General features: G+C 43.0%; 1 protein-coding gene across 5 annotated transcripts in view; it reads right to left on the reverse strand.

Annotated features, from left to right (window-relative positions):
• MICAL2 (microtubule associated monooxygenase, calponin and LIM domain containing 2) overlaps positions 1–16,989 on the reverse strand; it is a 132,866-nt gene extending 115,877 nt beyond the window's left edge. For 2 of the 5 annotated variants that reach the window (XM_056353868.1, XM_056353864.1), the window contains exon 1: positions 16,857–16,989. The gene's annotated coding sequence lies outside the window, so the exon portion shown is untranslated. Of the gene's footprint in view, positions 1–14,813; positions 15,055–16,477; positions 16,679–16,856 lie in introns of those variants that run through there. The other 3 variants (XM_056353866.1, XM_056353865.1, XM_056353867.1) reach the window with 3 other exon arrangements.
• Positions 16,990–17,399: the final 410 nt, after the last annotated feature.

Genomic DNA, 17,399 nt, shown 5'->3' on the forward strand with positions numbered 1-17,399 from the left:
ACTGGAACAGCAGAGATATAAAAGTTAATCACAGAACAGGCAGCGAGTTGGTTGTTTTTTGATCAGCATTAGATTTTCTACTTTAATAGGATGTTAGGACATTGGGCCAGACTAATTCAGAGAGCAAGTAATATCCTATTTACAATTACCAAAATCACATCCAGCAAAGAGGCAGCAGGGAGGGTGCATCAAGCAGGGGTGGACGACATGAGAAGATGATGGAGAGGAAGCTCCAGCACCACTCCTGCCTGGCTGCCAGCAGGAGCTTTGACATCCCACTCCCTTCTCACTGTCCTGCATCCTCCTCTCTGCTCCACACCCCAGGTCACAGGGAAAACTTAGCTGGCATAACTGTGGCTGTGAGGAACATGAAAAAAATGCATACCCACTAGCTGACAGAGCCATGTCAGCAAAATCCCTGGTATAGATGCAGCTATACCAACAAAATTGAGCCACATTTGGCAGCAGCAGTTCCTCTAGTACAGCTTTCCCTTTGTATGCATGGGGACATAATTATGGAGGTAAATACACCATGAAAAAAGAACAAATGCATGAACCAGGAAAAAGCAGACTCTCCTAGTCAGCAATCATAGGAATAATGTTGATTCATGACACTTTGCGAATAGGGATAATCCAGAAGGATGGAGCGGCAAGACAGGCTGTGAACTGACACAGCAACGTGAGCCTGCCAAGGCCTCTGGCAGTGCCACCACATTTCCAGGCAGCTGGAGGCCCCCCGCAGGGACCACGGGGTAACCAGGGCCACCGGTACCGGTGCCTTCTGCTCTTTCCAGCTGGGAGCCACCCTATGCCCAGATAGAGCCTGTTCCCCTGCTGCGGCCACTCTTGACCCAGAGGGGCTATGGAGCAGAGAACCATGGCCAGCACTGCTGCTACTCAAACTGAAAACTACCCAAAGACATCAGCTGGAGACACCAGAAAGTGCCTTGCAGTGAGGGACCAGAGAACAGAGAATACCAAAATAGACCGTCTTTTTCCCGTCAGGATTTCTGTGAGAAAGGAAATTAATATTTGTTTGAAATTTTTTAAGCAAAAATATGAAATTATGGCTGTACTGAAGTAAACTGCCCAGGATGTGTCTGTGGGGAAGAAAAAGAACAGCACCAGTGTTAGCTTTCACAGAATACTCTGTAGAACTTTTGGCATGTAGGTTTCAGATTATCTTTCCAAGAGTGGATTTCTGGTTACATGTCTTCTCTCCAGTATGTTTCCCTCTCATTATTTGGGCTGTGGCAATTACCCAAGAACTGAACGGGTGGAATAAACAGCCAGCACGAGGGCTGCAAGACCCCAAGGGCTTCAGGTCACAGTAATTCACTTGGCAGAGCTCATGATGGCCCTCATCTGTAGACATCAGACTTCCAGATCAGTAACCAGGATTAATCCACTGAAAACACAGACGGTACCGCGTTGCCAGTATCAAAGAAATAAAACATTCTGGGCAATATTTCATATGCATATACACATGCTTTTAGGAATCAACACATTCCACTGTTATGATTTTTTTAATGCAAGCTAGCACACGATACTTCCTGAGGCTTACTGGGGTATTAATGTTATTAGTCACACTGAAATCCATGGGAACCACAAATAAGTTAAAGGAAGAGAAAAGGAATATTTAAAAAAAAAAAAAAAACAACAGTTTTGAGTCATGAATGATGGGCTCCTTTGTCAGAGTAATGTCAATTCACTGTCAAAAACCAGCCATTAAGTGACAGTGGAGAACTGTGAAGCCGCAACCAGACAAGTCAGCCAGAGGGTGGTGGAAAACCAGAAAATTTAGGTTAAACATCTAACTCTGCTCCAGGGAACATTTACATGGGAAGACAAAAAGAAAGCTACAGGGATTGCTTTATATCTGTTTTCCTTTTTTTTTTTTTTTGTCCTTGTAAACTGGACCCATAGTTACCAGAAGAAACTAGAAAAAATTGCTGCTGACAGTATTTTTGGAAGAAAACGTGCAGCACAATTTCTACCCTCTCTCAGCCTTGACTTCCCAAAAAATGAAGAAAAACAACCCAAAAAAAGATTCCCGGAGAGTTACAAAAACATCATCCATTTCTGCTGCAGAAAAATCCTCTCAAACAACAAAATAAATCTTGAAACATTAGTTTTGGGAAATCCATTAAAAAAAAAACCCAAAACAAACAAACCAACAGTTGGAACACCATTAACCAATAATAGGAGAGATGACAAACACATCACTGTTTTCACAAGGCAAGCTGAGGTATAGTCAAAATTCAATTGTGATTCATCTTTTCCAGCACAGAAAAGTTTACTAGAAAATGTGAAACACCAAAAAAAGCACTTCTTAATAGTAATTGCTCATCACACAGGCTGGTTCTAAAAGCCTGAGTTTTAAACCCTCTACGTCAGACCTGTCAACAACATTGAAGTTCAGAGGTGGATGCGCCTTCTCACATTAAAGTCTTTATGCAACACTGGCCATTTGCTTCCATGAGGCAAAATGACCTATGCTTAAATATGTAGAAGATGTTACCATCAGGCTTTTCATTAGTCATTCTTTCATCTGGAAAATTTATTTTTCCACATACCTGTATTTCACTGTAAGCAGCAGACACTGCAGGAATGCAGGCAATTCTAAAGTGCCAAGGCAAAGAACCATGTGCATTTTTCTAAGAACTTACTTTTCTCACTGTCATCTAGTCCTAATATTTGCTTTACTACATAGAAGATTCAAAATTTCTTAACGAAAATTGCTATGGCCATGGCCAACATTAACACATACATATCTGAAAGTCCACAATAGCAGTGCTTTTAGGGAGTTGAGCATGTGTTAGTGCAAAAACATCACTGCTATGTTAGACATACCAAGAACATTTTAAGACACTGCTACCATTTCATTCCCATATACTAACATGAGTTTACATGTAACAGCTACGGCTGTTTGGGAATCCTGAAATGATGCCATGTGGTGACTACATGTTGCTTACTTGAACATAAAGTTTGCAGTACCAGAATAGATTAAAAGGCACCACATTTCTTTCAGCTCTGTCTTTCTGCAACTGCAGGAAGGGAAGCTGCTTCAGCGCCTCAACTCTCAAACAGTCTGTAATTTTCAGATAGAGAAAGGATGAACTAGTTCTGGGTTTTAGAGCGCCTGGTACACGAAGTCCTGTTTAGAGCTGGCTTTGTTAAAGAAAACAACAATTTAGGAAAGTAAGTGGTTTACAGAAACATCTTGGGTCAATTTGGTTTTGCTTTAGCATAGCCCAGCCTCCACCACCCATTTGGATGCCCGCCGGCCAGTGCCTTAGTGCTGCCAGACCCCCAGGGCCACGCTAGGGAAGCCGTGGGTTGGCTGTGCCCTCACCCCAGCTGCCACATGCTGCCCATGGCCCCTGCGTGGTCCCTGAGGCTGAGCTCACACAGCCCAACACCCCAGCACTGTGCTCATCCCTCACCGTGCCAGCACTGGGAAGAGCAGGAACTGGTGAAAGGGAACTGTCAGGATACTGAAAGTTTTTACTCAACTTCTGATCGGAAGAAAACTCAAATTCCATTCATCCAATGTACTTACATAAAGCAAACTAAGTGAAAACATGAAGATGTGTTCCTTTATTACAGTTCCTTCATATGTAGTTCGAACAATTTTAATATCCACAGCTTACAGAGATGAAGAAGGAAAACAGAGAATTGACTATCAGAAAAAGGATGAAGAGAAAGATTTGTGGATGCAAGCTATTCACAAAGGAAATATTGTTAAGTTTTCCACTTTACAAATATGATTTAAAAAAAAAAAAAGCTGCTTTACTGTGCCCAAGACCTTGTATTATCTTGGACTTCTCCCAGTTCTATATCAGCACAAGTTTCTCCCTCTGTTTTGCATACAGCTAAACAGTACTGGTTTTATTTCACTGAAATGTGCAACCAGATCTTTATCTACACCTCAGTTATCAAGCTTTAGTTTACTTGGAATAGAGAGTTAGCTAATGCCCTAATACAGTGGCTGTATTACCACTGTGACTAAATATCAATGCAGCCAGTGCCCCAAAAGCTATATGCACAAAACAGCATAGGCTTTGTTGCAGCATCTCTCAAAAGCGGGATGTCCTTGGAGCTCATGACATGGGGCCCTGAGTGGTCATAAACCCATGATAACAGTGCAACTCAAGTAAAGGCTGGTTCTGTGCTTTCTCAGCTATTTCATTACAGACCTTAGCAATCTGCATGTGGCACTTCGCTCTGCCATTGCCAAGCTGAGCCTGACTTTTGGCCTAGGTGTCAGCACCGTGGTGGCTGGTGATGGACAAACAGACAGAGGCAGAAGGATTTGTGCTGGGACCTGGACATCTGTGTTTGGACCAAACCGCATCCTGGCACTGCCTCCATCACAGCACAATGACAGATGCTGGTTCAGGATGAGCAGTTGAAGGACCCTCATGCTCCATTCACTCCTCTGCTGCAAAGAAAACCCAAAGTGGCAGAACACCACTAAAGATCACGTAGTACTTCTCAGCCTTGTAAAGCACTGGGGTGGGGGCAGAGAAAAGAAAAAAAAAGTATTTCAAAGGTACCATTGTACAGTTTTTCCTCCTCAGCTTTTATTTCCAGCTCAGACTTCTTTTTTCTTAAAGACACATGATTTTTTTTTTCTCCACCCAAACAGTTGCTTGGAACTGCTACTCCAATTACCAAAGCAAATAAACAAGTGATACACTACACAAAGCAAAGAAAAACAGTGATATTTTCTGAAGTAAAAGCTGAATTACGATGCATTTAAATTGCAGTATTTCCCCTTTCAATTTTGAACTGAAGTTAAAAACAGGTTCTTCAGTACATGCTGCACCCACAGGCATGTGATCACAATTGAGTTTCAGGTATTGTGCAGTTATTGTATGGAGAGAAGAAAAAAAATGAAGGAGAAAAAGGCTTACACCAGAAATTTTGGACAGTTAGCACACCAGGTCCAAACAGATAAAATTTGTGTAGTATGAGCTCAACCCCGTGGGAAGAAAAAAAAAAAAAGGCGAGTCAACATACAAACTAAACCTCAGATGAAATAATCTAGTGAGGAAGAAGTATAGCACAAGTTTATAGCATATTTATATCAGCTCTGGAAGCAAAATTTTCAAGCAGCAGCGCTTCCTTTTTCATGCAAGTCACAGGACAGCCAGATAATACTTAAAACAAACTCAAACCAGCAGCCAAAGAAAAAAAAATGACAGAAAAGGCACAGTACCATAAAAAAAATTCATATGCGAGTCAAAACATTTCCATAATGCATTTCTAAATCAGAAATCCTGACTTAGAAATCAGAAAGGGAGCCGGGGGTGACTGCAACAGTCACAGAATCAGCCCAGTTCTTCAAGGTACAACACGAGAGTTTTTACCCCCACCCTCATTCCTGCCAAGCACAGATCACCATGAAATAGATTAAGTTCAAATAGTCCAGAATCTCCCCTGTGTGTAGCACAGATTATCACAGCAAAGGCTTTGAACATCAATGTCTATTTGGTGCCTGGTGCAGTTAGGCAGGGTGAGGGCTGTCAGATCTTGTGTTTCTATCAAAACCAGACTGAGCATGACTTTTTCACTGATGCTATCAACTTCAGGGAATTCCTTTCAAAGGAGGTCCATCAGACATACCACTGTCTGCATCTAGGGAAAATGGGCTTCTATCCAGCCAGATTAACCTGCTACCTTAAAATGCCACATTTAAAACCACACACACATCTCCAAGGATATATTACACTCATTTGGCTTGTGAGCACATACCTCAGGGCTCCTGCCACCACTAACGATGTGGAGCCTTTCATGAAAAACTCTTTTGTTGTATTTCATATGACAGCTTATTTGTGCTCCACGATCCAAAGCCTTCCTCGCCCCACAACATATAGCTGGGATTCTTCCACCTCCACCCATTGCTGACCACCCATCCTGCCACTGAACATGACCAGCACGCTGCCTCTGGGGGAGCAACACCAGCACACAGAAAAATTCAGAAGCCTTACTAGCAGAGTGTTTGCTTACCAGATGTCCTAGTGCAGCAAGTCAACAACATTCAGAACATTTTATTCATAGCTTTCTATGATTGACATGATAGGATTCTTCAATTAATAGTTTATTTTTTTCACTGCAACAAAAGATGCCATAAAAGGAGACTAAAAAGAGGTGTAAGAGGTGTAGAGGTGTAAGTTACAGATGCTGAGTTACACGAGTGGCCACTACAGTCTCTTCTGTTGCTGCCCATAAGATGTGTACATGAAATGGTGCTTTGAATATATAAACTGGATCTAAGGGAGATTACCAGAAAAAAAGAGCAGAAGGCAGCACTTCACTGGATTCCTAATATCTAGCGTATCAACTAATTATGAATCAACTTTTTGCAGAGCATATTTCCCCAAGGCATCTTGGCAGGCAGCGTATGGTAACGCATGAACAGTTCACCTTGGTATTTTCAGGTCAGACTATATCCTAACTGACTCAGTGCAAGCATCAGAAAGCACCCTTCCTTTCTAAAAACAGAAGCTGACAGCTTTGCACAGGCCTCTTACAGCCCATCTTCTTGCAGCTGGGGCAGCTGCACTTACGTTATTACTCCTTTTACCTCGTGGCAGACCTTTACTGGCAGGGCCACTCCAGAGTAACCAGGTCTCATAGCGCTCCGGCAGAGGTCTATTAATCATCAGCAGGTCAAAAGGTCAGATTAGTAAATCTGCTTAAGGCGTATGCCTGACAGGCAGGGGCAAGGATTTCAACCAAGGACATTCAGCGCAGCCACTGCTAACGTGACTCCTCTTCCCTGGATCTACAAAATGCCCAAGCAAGCCGAAGTGCACTGCACTTGCAGGCACTACCTTCCCTGAGCAGTCTGTCCAGGCTCTGACAGCCTGCTGTAACTTTACAGGCACAGATACTTCACGTGTTAAGAAGTACAATAAATCCAACATGTTTATATTTCCAAGACAGAAGACCCAGGTCATTAGCAACAGTTACCAACACAATTACCAAAGTTCTCAAATGGATTTCTCTGCATTACTGCCCACATCCTATTTTTCTGATCCCTATGAGGCTGCACACCAGGGCATCTCACAACTTAAAGTTGAAAATTTTACTGCTAGAATTGTAATCAAAAGCAACAGAAACATAAGCTAGAATATAGGCTTAGAGGAGAGGGAAAAAAAGGTAAAGTAAAAACACAACCTGAATGAGCAACTAATACACAATTTTGGTGGAAGAAAGAAGAAAGAACCTTTGGCTCAAGTCTCACTGCCACTTGACACTGTCTTACAGAAGTTCACAACAGTTTTGTGACGCTGACCAAAACATTCAGGTCACAGTACCTTGAGTGAGATTTTTTGAACGTGCTATACAAGCAAAAAGTTCAGCTGTTTCCACCTCTCCTTAGCATTGGCAAGGTTATCATTACACTGTGTCACTGCTGTAAACCAAATCCAGTCATCTACAATTGCACCACTGAGAAGATGGCTCTGCTGAAAACAGGGGAGGGACTGCATCTGCTGGGGTGTGCCAAGCGAAACTCATCAGCATCACAGCACATGACTAAGCATGTATTCGGGTATGTCAATACTCAACCACTCATTTGAAAATAAAGGTAATTTCTTCTATCTCCCCCCTCCCACTGATCTGTAAATACGGGTAAAGACAGAACATTGCAAATAAAGTTTAAGAAGTCTTAACAAGAAAAAAGCAACACACCACAAGACATGAAACAAGTGTTCACACAGGACAATGACTGTTAATATTCTATTCAAGATTAAATGGATTGGATAAGGAATACTAGAAATTTGGATCCTTTTTCAAAAAATAAAAAGGTGACTGCAAATACACTTGACAGACTATTCATGTGAATACAGGACTGCAAGGTAAATAAATAATTAATGTAAATGTTGCCTTTTTTGCTTAATTCTAATTGTGGAGGTAATACTTATGTTGTCTATATTAGTTTCTAATGACTAGGTCCAGAACAACCAATTAATTTTAATTTTAAATTCCCCAGACCTGGCAGAAAAGAGAAAAGCTCTCTCTTCTGGTTATCTTCACCCAAGAAAGCAGAATAATCCTTAAAATCCTAATGAAATCATAAGTCAAAGGAAGAAAACACTGTTTGGCTTCACCTTCTCCTCCAAAATTAAAAAACATATTAAGTTCAGCCCTGTATCTGGCATAATATCCCAGCAAAATATTAGACAACAGACAAAACTCATAGGGAAAGTAAAAAACTTGGATTCAAAACATAAGCTGCTTCTCAGCATGACAAAGGTGTATTTTTCTTATTAGAGAAACAGTCATTAAAATTAAATGTAATGAAGGCTTCCATGAACTCATCAGAAGTGCTGATCACAACCCTACAAAGTCTGTTGATACCTAGTGGGGAAGTCAAACAAAGTAATGAAGTAAGCTTGCATTTTACTTTTTAGAAGTACCAGTAATTCTCTCTCACACATTTTCAATAAATTTTGCACATGTGTTGGCATATTGGCTGCACAACAGCCAGTTAGGCAGATAGACAAGGAAAACCTTGCCATTCTTTGCTTCTCTGTATGTTACTTCAGTAGAGCAAATAAAACTGAAAAGTAGTGGTTCACAGTCTCTTTGTGCTCTAGAACTATTAGAGTAAAACACTTGTGATGTATCTACATCATTATTTACTTCTAAATTAGATCTTGTATGCAAATGCAGACTTGCTATACTATATATGCCATTCCTTTAGTTATCTTAGAAATCAGTGAACTAAGAGACAAATAATTATACAGCTATTTTCCAGAAGCCAGTGTTTACAGTTCTATTGGCTCGAGATTTCAAATGAGCCAGATTGCCTTACAAACTTGTATCCTATTAAGTTCTGGGTCAGTTATGTCTTGTTGAATGTTTTACTTCTCAAAGAACCCACAAAGCTTTACCTCAAAGAGCAGAGTTTCATATTGACATTGCTTTGTAGAGCTACCTGCTTTACCTGACCATCAGAAGGATGCATATAAATGCTCCGTTAGAAAAAGCTGAGTCAAGAAACTCTGTCAGTGTTTAGTCATTTGAGTCATTTTATTGAATGTCAGGCTGAACCTTGGACTTACCTTTGTAAGAGGAAAGTATTGTGAACAACGTGCAAGAATGCCTCACCTTGTTCTGAAATAGCCATGTAATTCCTTTTGTTCTCTATTAATGCATGATGAACATACAATAAATGGGGGACAAACATTTTGACTCTGTAACTGAGCTTGAAGATGCTTCTATGCACAAGTTACTAATAACACCAATCCATTCGCTGTCAGCAGCTAAAGAAATACCTATATACAGGCTCAGTGGTATATATTTAAAATGCATGCATAAAGAAGGCCTTAAGACGTTATCAAGCTTCTGAATTTGTCATGAAATAGCAGTAGAAATATTGCTGGAGCCCTCTACCTGCATGCATTCAGGAAACAATCACAGCTTCTTCCTCAGTAAAAAAGAAAATGGAGAGAAAGAATATAACCCCCCCCTCAGCATTTTTGCATAGGCAAGTGTAAGATAAAGGCGTTGTGTATCTCCTTTCCCACATAAATACACAGAGGAAAACTCCCCATTGTGGAGCTTCATTCCCAGATGACAAGGCAAGCCAGACAGAAACCATCTTCTCTGAGCAAGGGGCCAGCATCTACCTCTGCCACCTACACCCAGGCCTCTGCCCAGCTCCTGGTGCACAGCACAGATCCTCCTTCCCATGCCAGCACCTGCTGCTTTGCACCTCCCAAAGCCATCTCCCTCACAGGCCCAGGATACCTTAAGCACAAAAGCAAAAGTATTGAGGCACAAAACTGCCCGAGGTCAGCATTCCCCCAAGTCCACCTCCAAGGGAGAAGTGATGCTTCCACAGGAATAAAGCCATTCCCCTCTGTACGCTATTCTACGTTTATCTTGAAAATTGGTATGTGAAGTATTCACTAAAATTACCCCACAGAGGATACTAAAGGCAATGTTTTCCCCCTCAACATGCACAAAGCAGGTTGGCCTAGTGTATATTAACCTATTTTCCTGTCCACTTATCTAAGCATCAAAGTTACAAATAAGATGCAGCTGACCTGTAGCACTGGTTGTGTCTTACTGCACCGTACACAGTAGCTCTGCAGTATGTGCTGGGGAGTATTACATTACTCATCACCTCTCTGCTGCACTTTCAGCTCAGATACCTATTCCCAAATATATACCAGGTACCAGGACAAGACCCAGTGCTTCATTAAATATTTGGCACATTGTCTCAAATTACCTTTGACACACAGGGTTATTTATACATCACAGCACATTGCATGCCTCTGCGACAAGATAGCATCACACAATACCGTATGTCAGGAATGCAGGCAACAGATTTAAACCAATCCCCACTTCAAGACCCTTTTACTAGGAAGCAGGTCACAAACTGAGTAATATCCGTTTTATGCACTGAAAAATATATGCTATTCATTTCCAGGAAATAAAGTCAACCACCCTAATCCTACTTCCTTCTCACATACACCCCCCATCAGAACAACTGAAAGACAGTGTCTTAACAGGTTTGCTGTTGGGATGTATTTTGGTTTTTATGTAAGTCGTACTCTCCATAATGCATTTGTTAGGACACCGAATATTGACTTGGTGCAAGGGCAGAGTTTCAGAGAGTAATTACAGCAAAGGGTATATTATTCAGTATCCACTGAACTCCACTTTGAATATGCACCAATAGCTCATATTTATGGAGCTTGTTTCCAAGCCTTAAACATGCACATTTCTGATATTCATACAACCACATTAATGTTCTGAACACAAATACAGAGGAGTGTCAGCTGTTACTTTTAAAAAATCTATAGATAGAAATGGGAGGAACCTACACTCTACATTTATCCTATGAAGCAAAACTGAAATCAGAAAAATCGCTCCAGGCTTCAATATTCTTCTGTTCCTACAGCTGTGCAATTACTTAATTTTCTGAACCGATAGAAACAGTTGGCTGCATAGGTGGCAGCCATAGGAATTTGTAGCACCTTGAATTTGAACCCCTGTGAAAGAGGAAAACCAAATACTGAGCAGAAGGCTAGGAGTCTGGATCTGAAAGAGAACTCATTCACATAAATTATCCAAACCCAAATATCACATTCCATCAGCTGTTCCTTCAGTCCAGCTAGGATGGAAGTGAGACCTGGAGAAGTCAGTTCTATTCTCAGGATGCTCACTCCTTTACAGCCTCCAACAGGAGAAGAGCAATGGTGATTCAAGCATACAAGTACATACCGTGCCAGATCCACAGCTGGAGTAAAACAGCGATGACAAGATTTTTAATGAATAAATAGAAATCACCACTGACTACACGCTACGATGAAGTCAAGCCCAAGTACTTCCCACAACACAAGCCCTGAGTTTTCTACTAATCAGCTCAGACTGCTAGTTAAAATTATTCCCCAGCTCAACACAAGGTGACACAGCACAATGAAAATCCATAATAAACAGCCTGATCACAAGCATATACAATAGATGATCCCGTACAAAAGAAAGCTGATCTCATGGGCAAGCAGAAACCAAAAACTACCCGGTATCTTGCAAAGTTCATTAAGGCTAACGTTTAACCAGAGGGGGTTTGCAGCTGGAAAGGGTGTCCGCAGAGAACACTGTGCTGCGTTATGAATTTCTCCCTTGCTTTTAGCAACTGCCTTCGGAGACTGCATTTGTTTCTCTAAATCCTTCTGTGCTGCTCCCTGTGAGCTCAAGTTTAGAGGCCAAGGGTACTGGAGATCCCTAACACCACTAACAGATGGGACTCACCTCAGCCAATAACACAGATTACAGTCACTACAGTACACTCTTATCTGATTACACACAAAAAACCAATTCCACTATCTGCCCAACCTAAGCCTTCTCAAAGAGGGGGGGAAATTTGTCTTTTGTTCCTCCTGCTTTGCTTTTTTCAAAACCGTTGATTTTTTTCTGACCTTCATCATACGCAATTTACACATGATAGACTAGGAAAAAACATCTTGGAACATTCAAAAGCCTTCCAATTGGCTATTGGAGTTGCCCATTCACGTAAGAAAATAGCAAAATATGTTATCTGAACTGAGCCTTTTAATGTACTCCTTCAGAAGTGATACTATATTAAAAAAAAAACAAAAAAACAAACCAACAAAAACACCACACCATGAAATATGCAGAAGAGTTAAGATAAGCAATTTAATTACCATAAGACTATTTAAAGTTGATTACAAAACATCCCCACATAGTCCCAACAAAATTTTCACATGGCTTTGGAAATTCTATTTTGATGCTTGGCTATGGCAGTTACATGGAAGGATGAGCATTAACACCCCCTTGGGCACTGCCTCAGCCTACACAGGCAAGAAGCTGCAAGCTTAAAAGGTCTGAGAAGGATTTACCATGAACTAATGGACCCAATGAACCTGCTTTTTACAAAGACAAAACTCCGTAACACACACTTACGGTGCCAGGCACAGTCATTTTAAAAACCAAAGTGGTAACATCCACTTGGTTGAATGCAACAAGTGGAGAAGCCACTGGCATTGTTCGCCTAGACCAATGCAGATGAGATGCCAGTGACAAGAACAAAAGTTTAAATCTAATCCACATATTCCCATCACACAATTCAATAAATTATCTGCCTGAAGGAGTCAGGCCCCAGACAGAAAGTTTTTGGCGACAAGTTAACAAAATGTAGCAAAGTGTCCAAAACCAGACAGGCAGGTGATCTCTGAACCCATGGCTTGTCTTCATAACTATTCCCTCCTCACCAGCTCTTACCATCACAGCTCTAGGATGGAAGAAAAAGCATGAAGAAATGAATAAAAGTTTCCTTCTAGTTATATCAGTTTGACTGGGACAGAGAAATGAAAATAATTAGAACTTGAACTACATATAAGCTAGGGCATTAGTGTCTATTATAAATTGTGTTGCGGTAGAGTCTACCTTTCCCAAGACAGAATGGGGCTTCTCTTGCCCCCACCCTGCACAGTAAACTGGCGACAAAAATCTGGGGGAGATTATAAAATGAAACAAACCCCCCCAAAACATAAGCCCTCACTGAACAAGGGTTTATGAGCTCAGAGCAGGAAGAGGGCTTGATAGCACATGCAGCTCAGATTTAAGCACAAGTCTGAATTTTTTTCCTTTCATGGAACTGAGACTCTAAATATGACTAAAGATCATTTTGGGGAAGTTTTGATTTGCTTGTAAATGTAACTATGCATAGATGAAAGAGTTATTCTTAGTCATCTTCTCCATGTCAAAAATAAACCCAGCAATTTCCAGAATGTGTCACAATACAATATTAACTATGTATCTGCATGGTCACTGAATCAGTGGGACACTTAATAGCCTTAATTTAGAATATATATCTTTTCTGGAAACAGTCTAATGTACCGTGCTGGAATACCTCGAACTACTAATACCGCTTCTGAAGGAGTCTATTTGCAGTATAAAAACCTCTAAACCTGGTCCTAGCGATGAGCAAAGCAAACAGTGTGCCACCCCTTAGCAGCCAGGCTGCCAGACACAGAGTAGCAGCTGCATTTTTCAAATTAATGGACTCCTCACACAGAAAGAGCTTGAAAAGAAAGAGGTGCATCAAAGAAACAATTTGCTCATACACGAAGTGCACACGTTAAACAGGTACACACATATTATACAGATAATGCATGCCAGGCTGCCGCTATAGCCTACAAACCAACTCCTCAGCCTTCCCATAGTTTGTTGGCTCCACAATACACCACGCAAGCAAGCTGAGAAAACAGCAGGACCATACAGGGAGGCAGGCCTCAGTTTCAGTCATCTGAAATTGTCTTCGTTTTAAGGGAAGCAAAACACACTGTGCTCCTAAGAAGCAAAGCCTCTTCCACTAGAAAACAGAGGGTTTCTGCTGATGCCAGGGGAATCAGAGACGAGGGACTCCTGAGGAACAGATACACGTTACCAAGGACTCACAACAAATGTTACAGCCACGTGGAAGAGCCCCAATGGGAAGTATCTAGCATTTGAAAGTTTTCCCTTGAGTTTTCAAGATACTAATTATAAAATACCAGAGCAGTGACACAGCTGGAGCAGATACAAGGTACGTGCTAAAAGAGGTGAAAGACTTAAAGTATACTCATGGAGAAGCCGGATAGTGATCACCTCTCTTGTTTTATGGTTTCTTACACTTAAAGAACATCTCCAGACAAAAAACAGGCTCTCTCATCTCCGCAAGCAACAGGACATGGACACCAGGCAAGAAAACTCTGCTTCAGACTATCTTAGAAAAACCAAAATCTTTCAAGATCATATTTACTTCTAGATTCTAGACAAAACAGAAGGAAATCTCAACCCCCCCACAAACAGCAGCACAACACCACCATCAGGGATACTGCACTGCCACACATCTTTAGAACAACATTAAGGCAACTAAGAACGAACAAACAAACAAACAAGAAGCTCAGAGTTTCAAACAGAGATGGCTTCTCATTTCTGTACAATTTTCTGTAAGTTTCTGTATACTGGTTTGCTAACAATTCACCTAGTTTCACAGACAGGGCAGGAAAAGTCACATCACTTGCTACAGACCACATAGGAAGAAGAATTTGAATGCAGCAACCTTCAGTTTTCCATCAGAACTTCATTTCTCCACCACAGAGAATAAGCTGCATCTCCAATACCTTTTTCTAGCACTATGAAGAGAACAGCAGTCACCAATGTCAAGCAGCATTTTAAAACCTTCATTTGTCAGATATCAACTTGACAGCTCTGTTTAACATTTTTTGCAGCAACAGTCTTGAAAAGAACTGAATAAAACGCATGAGTGAATGCGCTGGTACCTGGCTAGCCGGCCCCATCAGAAAGCAGCCTCCCAGCACACAGCCTGGCAGCATGGAGAACCCAAGACGCAGGAAGAGGACAGAGAATTTCTCAGCTCAAGGCTTTAGCTGAAAAAGACCATTCTGCCCGTGCAGTAAGTAGGTATGTCCACTTACACCAGCTGATTTATGGAATACTGATGTCTTCTAACATATGTCACTGGTGACCCCACCACCCCAGCCCTGTACTATTGCCACTGCAGGCTCTGCTATCTGCCCGAGGGGGGAGGCAGCGAGGTGGGGCCAGATTCAAGTCAGGGGAGTAAAGTGGCTAATTACTGCTTTGGTCAGCAAGTGAAATGGTTACAAAGACAAATACAGCACTTGTATTTTAAAGACAACTTCTGTTTTCAGGCAGAGAACTGTAAAATTGTTGCAGACTTTCTCAGTTTCTAAAGAAGCGAAACATGACAAAAACCCAGACTGAACACAAGATTCAGTCTGAGTAAGACTAACATCAAGGATGTGTTGAGTCAACTTAATTCTAAGTCTTAAAATGTACTATGACCTCATAATGCACAGAGAAAAACTGTATAATATCTCCAGAGTCAGAAGCAAAAGTTTGCTGATGCTTCAGTACAGTATTTTAGAAGCACATTTTTCAGATGCATCCTCCAGAAAGGATAAAACCCTCTGTATTTAGAGGAAGACCCAGATACTTCAAACTAAGCATATGGACATACACTTCTTTAGAAGGCTTGTGCAAATGATAACAGACATGAATTCCAGTTTGGCTGATGGAAATCTGTTTTCCACCCTTGTAATATAATTAGCAATCAATACAGAGTGGCAAAAGAAGGAAGCAAGATGCCCTCTTTTCTCCCAGATCAAGGCACTTGGTGAACATCAATTAGATGTTAATATCCCTGGGAGGCAAGCGTGACAAGTCTTATTAAACCATTTTAAAGATTAGGACACTGAGTCACAGAGAGATTAAGAACTTCCTCAAAACCAACAGCAGAGTCAGAGAATGGGCAGCTGCACCCCAGCTGGGCCTGGCAACAAACTGCACTGCTCCACCTTATTGCAGGATTTAGAGTCTCTAAGGAGATGAAAAAAGAAAAGAAGGAAAAAAAAAGAAAAGAAATCCACACTCATATGAAGGTTCCTGGCCATACCAACATGCCTTAGTTTTGACCTGCAGGGTGATACAAGAATGCAGTTTGGTTTCCACAGTCAGTTTGGCTTAAAGTACCGGCAAGGTTGCCAATTGTAAACGATTTTTAAAGTCGACAGAGACCTCCAGATCTTTTCCGATAAGCTTGAGAGAGAGCTTACAACTTTTTGATACTGGTTCAACCGTATAAGCCTAGGTGCAAATAAATCTCCAGCCCCCGGTGTTCCAGCCAGCCCATGGCCAGCTGATCTGAATTCGAGTCACATGCTGGATTTACACACTGAAAACGCAGTGAAAATGGCAAGACAATTACTGTCACAGGCTAACGCGTACTTCAAAGCACAAAGAAAAACCCAACAGATGCCACATTCAATCAGCTCAAAAGGTGAGCAGAGGAGGATGTTACGCTGATTAACACACTCATTAAGACGCGTCCGAACTAATAGCCCACTTCGGTGTTGTAACACATTCAGAAAGCATTTTGCTGCCTTAATCGCAGGGTACTCACAGAGCCGAGGATTATTCCCACTTTTCCCGCGTCGCCCTCCGCCGCAGCCCGAGGCGACCCGCCGTCACCCCGCGTTACTACAGACGCGCAGGGGGCTGGGACTGCTCGCAGCTGCGAAACGGCCACGGCCGCCCCAGACCCCAACCCGCCGGGTCGAGCCCAGCCTGCCGGGCGCGGGCACCGGTCCCGCCAAGGGCACCGGCTCCGCCGCTCCGCCACGGGCACCGGCCGCCCGCGCCCTGCCAAGGGACAGCGCGGCCCCGAACGCCACCGCCCGCGGAAGCCGAGCCCGGCCCCGGGTACCGCCACCCGCGGGGAGCCCCGGTCCCACCGCACCTGCTCCGCCGGCAGCAGCGCGCCCCCCGCCCCGTGGACCTACCGGTACTGACGGCACTCCGCATGCTGCCCGCCGCTCGGCTCGGCTCGGCACGGCACGGCGCCGGGCGGCTCGGGGCGGGGCCGGCGGGCCGGGGCGGGCCAGGGCGGGCCGGGCGCCCCAGCCCCGTGCGAGCCGCCGCCGGGCGCCCCTGTGCCGGGAGCCGCGGCCCCGGGCCCGGCGGGAGGCAGGGGCTCACCTGCGGGCCGGGCCGCCGCGCTCCCCGCCGGGCACCCCGGGCAGGCGGCACCTGGGTATGGGGCAGCGGCGGGCGTGCCCGCACCCCCGGCAGCCCCTAAAGGGGGAAGTCGGAAACGGTTGCTTCTCGTCCGTTTAGGCTCTAAGTTTGAGGAAGCTCAAAGGCTGTCATATTCGGGAGCTTTAAGAAGATTTCAGACGGCAAGCACACGGAAAGCTGCCGGAAAGAAAGTTCAGGACTGACAGCTAACATCACTAACAGCGCTTGCGCTACACCTGCTCGACTTCTACCCACAATAACAACGTCTTGCTAACGGTAGAAATGAAGTTTTATGAAAAAAAAAGTAA

Source organism: Falco biarmicus, chromosome 10 (assembly GCF_023638135.1).
Source record: "Falco biarmicus isolate bFalBia1 chromosome 10, bFalBia1.pri, whole genome shotgun sequence".
Lineage (NCBI taxonomy): Eukaryota > Metazoa > Chordata > Aves > Falconiformes > Falconidae > Falco > Falco biarmicus.